The sequence below is a fragment of the Amblyomma maculatum genome, unplaced genomic scaffold, assembly GCF_055883805.1.
Source record: "Amblyomma maculatum isolate TAMU_Amacu unplaced genomic scaffold, ASM5588380v1 scaffold_56, whole genome shotgun sequence".
NCBI classification, from domain to species: Eukaryota; Metazoa; Arthropoda; class Arachnida; order Ixodida; family Ixodidae; genus Amblyomma; species Amblyomma maculatum.
Window position 1 is genome coordinate 260,101 of NW_028146781.1, and position 7,680 is coordinate 267,780.

The 7,680-nt window shown below is 44.5% G+C and overlaps 1 long non-coding RNA gene across 2 annotated transcripts; it reads right to left on the reverse strand.

The window, feature by feature from the left end:
- Position 1: 1 nt before the first annotated feature.
- LOC146170744 (uncharacterized) lies at positions 2 to 6,320 on the reverse strand. Of its 2 annotated transcripts, XR_014703121.1 has the most exons (4): positions 6,189 to 6,320; positions 4,701 to 4,826; positions 4,051 to 4,217; positions 9 to 125 (listed from the first exon to the last, which is right to left on the reverse strand). It is a non-coding gene; the product is annotated as an uncharacterized LOC146170744 (long non-coding RNA). The 2 variants fall into 2 exon arrangements; XR_014703120.1 differs by lacking the exon at positions 4,051 to 4,217 and having other exon boundaries at positions 2 to 125.
- Between the last annotated feature and the right edge of the window lie 1,360 nt (positions 6,321 to 7,680).

Consider the following 7,680-nt stretch of genomic DNA (forward strand, 5'->3'; position numbering starts at 1 on the left):
TCGAGTTCTCTGTGGGCGGCCTCCGCAGGCCGGGATTCCAGGAGCAGTTACTATCCTGTGCATTTGCTCGATCAGCTGTTGCTGGTCTTTCAGGCCTAAGATGGAAAGAGCAGGCTGGGCTCCTCCTGCAATAGAAGGGAAAATGAAATTCAAGTTATCTGTGCTGAACTTTGATTACACATCTCCAAGGGCAACTGCCAGTTTCTCTCAATTGCTTTTTCCAGGTGGCACTGTACGCATGCATCTCCATTCAGAACTGTCACATACTATATAGAAAGGTCATATAACTGCAGCAAAACCCATACAGAATAACAAAAGATACAAACGTAGTTTGACCAGAACCTGGCATTCAGTATTTTAATGTTTTTATGTCGTCTTTTTGAACATGCCACTCTGACCAAACATGGCATGTTATGCTTGCTGCTATGCGCCCTCAGCAATGCCCAAGACATGGAGTGCACATGCAGAGAAACTAAGCATAAAGGATGCTGTATATGAACATAAAGCACAGCCAGAGCATTGCAGTATTACACAGGTATGCATTGGCAGCAGAAACCTGCATTTTGAGCGGTTTAACAGGCAGATTTCTAAAGTCATTGTTCCTGCTCTGAAAAGAAGTGATCAATAATAACATCATTTAAAATTGTTACCTTTTTGTTCTGTAAACTGCACATTTCGCTGGTTTCCATGTGCCCTCTACCGAAGACATTCCCTGGGCGTGTCGGGGGTATATCGACATCAACATCTAGGCTACAAGCGTCTAGAAAGCGTCTCCTTAGAGCAGCTGCGACGAAGTAACTTATCTGATAACATGCAAGCTGCTGCAGCAGAATAAAGATAGACATTTGACATGTGGCTAAAGCCCAATGTGGAAGCATAGCCCGCCGCAGTGATTGCGCAGTGTTCATGCTTCTACAAGAGTTAAAAGTAAAGTTATTTGTTTACCCACAGCGCTATATGTGACATTACAATAGCAAGGCTTATAGTCACACAAAACACAAAAAGCTGACAACCACAAGCTCCTGATGTATTACCGGCAGCATGCAGCATGGATGTTAGTTACTGAAATATGGTTGCATAATTCTGGCAACCAGCTGTGCATGTATGTCATGGATTTCTCAACTACGCACAACAAATTACAAAAAAAAATGGTATTTATAAATGCAGCCAGCTGTTCACAAGAAATACTGTAGCTTATTTATGGGGAAGGTAGCGGGCGCCAAAGAAACTGCCCCTGTAAAGGCGCCTAATTTGCCCCTATGTAATATCGGGGACAAGTGTGTGGACTACACAAACTGCAATCAAAGCACATAACTTTCACATCAACCAGGAAACTCGGACCATAATTGTCGATGTGAAAGTTGAACGTTAGTTCTTTCATGTGTGCAAGAGAAATAAGGTCACAATTCGTTTACATCGCGATTCTAGTACAAAATCTACACATACTGTCCAGAGACTTTCACCCCCGCAGTATAAGCCACCACTTGGGTAAGAGATTAGTAAAAGAAGTGTATAAAAGACATTAGTGCTGTTGGACAGCCATAGCTATAAAAATGGTATTGACATTGGAGTACTGCCTTAAGGCGGGGCCTAGGGCATTACAAAAGCAAGAGTTAGTGTCCGCTGGTCCTCATTTGAACGAACAAAAAGAGGGGGGGGGGGAAGAAATCTACCTCAACTACATGTTTTGAGTGACACCAAGCCGCAGTTAGTATTAAAGATATCACACAGTTTTGTGGAAGATTTGGGAGCGCTTTGCTGCTTTCTTACAGGACTAGACAAAAGAGCTCACCATCTTCAGAAAGGCACGTTATATAGAAATGAAAATAGTGAATTTACTGCATCTGGCCACAACAACTTGCACACGGAGAGGAAGATGAACTGAAAATTTTATACATGAATGTACGTATTTACAACAGGTGAAACAATGACCATGATCTATGCCGAAGAGGAAAGAGATCAAAATTTAGCTCAGAACGAGTTCTCCAGGCCGCGGGGCCGTTTCATTAACTTCGGGACTCCGCCCACATTTCTCATCCCCAATGACAACGAACTCACACATGACTGGCTAACAAACATTTTGGCATGTCTTTCCACTTTCATAAGTTCTTCACCCTCTCCCTGATACAAGCAATGCAAAAGGGACAACAAATTCGTTTCACAACAAACAGAATTTAGAGAATGGACCTCGAAATGATTGGCTCACTAGGTCACATGCCAAACTCTCTCCCCTAAGAAAAAAAAAATTAGAACCCATCAAAACGGTGTCCCACGTGCGCAACCATTGCCCAAAGCTTGCATCCTTGGTGGCTCCTTTTACAGGGCAATTATTGCAATTATTGGCGTCCGAGTCAGCACCATTGCGGACCACATCAGAAGAGCCAACCCACATCCTCCCGCTCCGCATCATACTGTCACTGTTACACACTTGCCCTTTTTCAATGCCGCCATCTCCCACCATTGTTGACATCCAGGGTTGGAATCCTCAACGAGACCCCACTCAGCGCGCCTGCACTGAATAATTTTCACTTTTATGGGCTCCCCAACAAGGAAGCGGGCCTTACACCCTTCAACCTGACAGTGTTTTTTCTTTGAACGATAAGCAGTTCTTCCAAAAGAGGTGCTCGTTTCAAAGCTGTGCTGCCTCCGGGTCATGGGTTCAGTCAGCGTACTAAGGACCCCTTAGTACGTTTAGTACTAAGGACCCCTTAGTTGTATACTGCTCGTAAAGCTCCTTAAATAAAAATGAGCCCCCTACATGACACAGCAACGAGAACAAACTGCCTGTCCCCGCGTCTTCGAGTGCAACAGCAAAGTCCTCGGAAGAGGGGACTTCTTTCCCTCTCTGCCTACGTTTCCGTTAAGCACTGTAGCTGCTGTAGCTGCCTCTCTGTGCGCGTCTCTCCGCCTCCTGTCCGAGGGCAAGTGGGAGACGGCCGCAGCTGGGCATTGAACAGGTGACCCAAAAAGAGCAGACTAATAATGGTGCCTTGCATACCCACCGATCCCTTACAGAAATCATTAAAGAAATGAAAGCAACACACCAGATAACTCTACAATGTTTCTAAGTGCAAAGTCGACAACTCCAAGTCATATAAATATATGTACATCTCCGCACATTAACTAGACAGAAACAGTGCAGAGTAAACTAATAATTCAGTGTCTAGCAACACTATTAAAAGGGGGATAAAGGCCACGGGGGGCTGCGATTATTAGTACCGTTTTGCCTTTAAACTACAATAACATACTTGTTGCAAGCTTAAAATCAAAGATTCACACCTGTCCCACCCACAGCAATGGAACACACATCTGACTCAAGTCTGCAGAGGAAGAGCAAGCTAGACTATTGCAGACGCACCCTTGGTTATTTTTCTGGCATTTCTGAGGGTGAAGAATCTGACTTGTCAGTAGCATGTATATGAATAAGAATCCTATGACAGTAAATGCATCAGATTTTCTGGAGTGGCTTTTCTTTGCTGACCACATATGAGGTGAGCTATAATTTATCCAACTTGGCCTAGGTTTATTCTATGAATAACAAAGCTATAGCAGGTACACAGTCGTCCACTCAGGCTGAACATGCGAGTGCGTGGCATGCACTTTTTGAGATGCCACTGCATCCATCACAGCTGCACACCGTAGCGAAGAGGCAGACAGCATGAAGTACCAGCCTCTAGTCCCTCTACCACTACTGGGGTCCCAAACTAGGGACCCCTTGTTTTTGTCAGGACAGGCCCCCTCAGGGTCAGCTAGTGAGTAACCTCCTGTATTTGTATCTGATGGCAATGTTTTCCACCACCACCCACAATACGCAGCTGCGCATCATAGCAGATGTGAAGCAACAGTTCCTGGTCCTTCTATGCATAAGCCACTTTGCCTTGATGCATGCCTGCGCACCATAGTAAAGAGGCAGACGACATGACGCAGCAGCTCATGGTACCTTTACACATGGTACCTTTACTACAATACGCACCACAGCAAATATACAGACTACGCCACACAGCAGCTCCTGGTCCCTCTATGCATAAGCCATTTTGCCTCAATACGCACCTGCGTACCTGAGCGAAGAGGCAGACGTGAAGCTGCAGCTCCTGGGCCCTCCATGCACAAGCCACTTAGCATCAATGCACGGCTGTGCACTGTAGTAAAGAGGCGAAGAACGTTAAGCAGCAGCTCCTGGTCCCTCTACACATCAGCCATTTTGCCTCGATGTGCATCTGCACACCGTAACAAACAGCCAGATGTGACAAAGAAGCTCCTGGTTTCTCTACACATAAACCACTTTGCCTCAATGCACGTCTGCACACCGGAGCAAAGAGGCAGATGACGTGAAGCTGGAGCGGCTAGTCCCTCTACGCACAAGCCACTTAGCCTTGATGCATGGCTGTGACGGATGCATTGCTATTTTGCAAACTGCATGCCACACATTCCCATTCAAGCTAAGAGTGGACGACTGTGTAAACGTAAAATACTGGTTATTTACTTCAACGGACAATGACAAAAAGTAACATGGTGGACAAAGTAAAAAGAATTTGCTGCATAAAGTTTGTTGAAACCAGTTCTACATCCTACATGTAAACAAGCTAAAACCTTAATGTCGAAGGGATGTCCTGTGTGTTTAAAATCATCACGCTCAAACAACTTCAACACTGACAATCATGATTCAATATTAATAATATAGATAATGATACAATACTCACTTTTAGCCATACCAAAGAAATGAGAATGCAAAGGGATGTTGCTGTTTTTCCCCCGTGGATGACAGTTTTCCATGTTCAAAGTGCTGCTTCCTGTTGGCTTACGAAATCGGCTACAGCAAATGGCATCTGAAAAATTTTTGAAAGCCTCATGCTAGTCTTCAACGAGAAAAGCATTGCCATACAGAAGCAGAACACAAATACTTTTACAACATACTAAAAGCACCAACTGCGGTGCTGTTTTTAGGATGACTAGGTAGAGGCTTTGCTGTAGCAAGCCAAATGTTAGCCTTCAATAAGGAAAGCATTCCCATACAGAAACAGAACACAAAAACTTTTACAACACATTAAAAGCATCAATTGCACAAATGCTTGTAAGATGACCAGGTACAGGTTTCTGCTATAGCCCACATCATGTGACCAGCAGTTATCAGAAGTCTTGTATGTGAGCATGATGCCCTAGATTCAATTTATGGCTATCACTGTATTAACAAGCATGGGTTTAAAGCTACTTTAATATGATAATCTAAGAACATGGTAAGAGCTTTCAGTGCGAGACATAAGCTCAGTATCATGCACTATAAGGTGCTGCATGGCTCTAGTGTAGCTTTGGCATTATCTCGCTGTCAATAATGCAATGAAGTTCTGAGGAGCCTTTGAATATCTGTAAGGTCAAAGCAACAACAATTTTGTTTTCATCTCACTTTTGCTCAACTCGTTTTTTTTTTTTTTTTTGAGCCCGCGGCTTGCATGGCCTCCCAGTATGCCTGTTTTGCATAAGAGAAGGCGTTGCAGGCACCAGAGCTCACAGCCCAACTGTATCGCGGCGGCGGTATGTCAAATTCCTGCCAGAACCGCGCAGAACAACGGGTCAAGAAAAAGACAAGTGCTGACTTTTTTTTTCTCTCATCTCCTTGTCCGGTTGTTTTGCGCGGTTCGATCCCACATGCATAACCAACATACGCAAGGTGCTGTCCTGGTTTGTCAAAGCTGAAGGAGAGTACTAAACCTTTAGTTATTTAGTAGCTACAGCCGTTCCTTCTAGAAACTGTAGTTGCCGTAAAGCTCGAGAGAGAAAGATCAGCGGCTGTCCATTAAAAAAAAAAAAAAAAAGAAAAGGAGAAAAAAAAAAAACTCGCGACGTTTTCACAAGTGTAGGCATGTCGCACGATGGGCTCGAGGAGTGCAAAAGTTTTCTCGTATAGTTTTTACAACTCAGCACGTTGCGCATGGTTAACAAATTAACTCCTTTAAAGCTTGGGCGGGCACTCCTTTATCAGAGACAGAGAAGTAGCGCGGCTTACTGGCGCAGCGTCCAGTAATGCCGAGAAAGATGGCCCTCAGACTTGAGGCTGCACTTTAGTTAGTCGGCGCGGAGCCATCCTTTCAGTCTCGCCTAAAATACTCGACCGTTCGGCTGCCCAAAAGCTCACCACTATCGGTGCATCGAAAAGTTCCACTAAAGAAACAAAAGTTCGGTGAAATACTTACTTTGGAATCGGCGGGTGAACAAAGTGTGCCAGCCGCACCAAGCCACAGCAAAAACAATGCTAGCAGTGCATTACAGCCGTAGGTATTTGTAACTGCGCAGAAAATGCAGAACACGGAAACGTGAAGCCATCAGGTCGATTGGACTGGCTCATTTCAGATTTTTTTTAGGATAGGTTCGGTTTCGTTCTTTTTGAGCTTGCTGCTTCTGCGTCTGTTCACCCACTGATTAAAATTTCACCGAAGCATCATGATAGAAAAATGTTTAATGGTCATTTAACTTTTAATCAAAAATTTTTGATGGAAGAATTCAAGGATGAAACATGCGGAAAATAAAAAAAACTGTTTAATGGAAACGCTTTCTATCGCATCGATTCGCTCTGGCATCATATAATGCAGACTTGACGGCATTACTGATTTATACGCAGTTCAGACGAGCACGACGACTACAAACTATATCATAGCTGTGTAAAACCAAATCCAGTGGCGGACGTACGGCGGCTGTCCGCTGGGCGAACGGATTCGACCATCCGCTTTCGTACGTACGCCGGAATTCCGGCGGACGTCCGAAATCGGCCGCCGAGTTGCGGCCGAGTTCGGCTGTCCGTCGGACGTCAGTGGCCGTCTGGGGTGTTGTGTACCTTTTCTGTGTCCCTCGATTGTCCTTTTGCGCTACACATATGTCATATGGATGCAGTTATATATTAGGCGCATGTTTCACCGTAAGCGCGGCATTACCAACGAGTTTCATCGCGATTAACCGGCCTCGTCTCGTGCATATTGTGTATCTGAGAAAAAAAAAAAAAACTTCGTACCACCTGTGCAGCCCTGTTGTGTACCACCCGAAAAGATGCGCTGAACGATGCTGACTCCTGGTTTACAGCTCATTTTGATAATGGCGGGCTAATTTATCCCTCTGTTGACCTAGCAAAGGCTGTAAGGGTCATGGAGGATGCATTCACTGCATTTTTCAGTAAAAATAAGCTGCACGAAGACAGCATGCAGGAGTTTGCGCAGTGTCTGCACTCTGACATTTCCTCAGCTAGGGTGTCCCGAACACAGAAAAAAATACTTTAGCAACAGTGCTTAGGTTCTACATTCTTTTACGATTTCTATTCCCTGTGAAAGGTTTGAACAGAGAGCGTGAAGGACAAAGGCAGCGGCAGAAGTATTTGAAGCTGCGGCACTGCCAATAGTTCAAGGTAAAGCTCAAAAGTCGAATGCAGGTTCGCATAACTTGTATTGAGCATGTGTATTTTGTATCGTGTATTTGTACTGTCTTGTGTTGAGAAGCCGAAAAAAAGCTCTTTCTCGGATGAAATAAAGCTGAAATTGTCCCGAGTACCATTCTTTATTTCCAGATTATTGATGTGTAAACACATAACGCATACTAAACTGTATGGCCTGTGATAACTGCTATCGGCAGGTGTGCCGTCTGCTTTTTCGCAGAAATGCGAAAGCAAAGAACAAAATACAGAACACAAATCGGAACCTG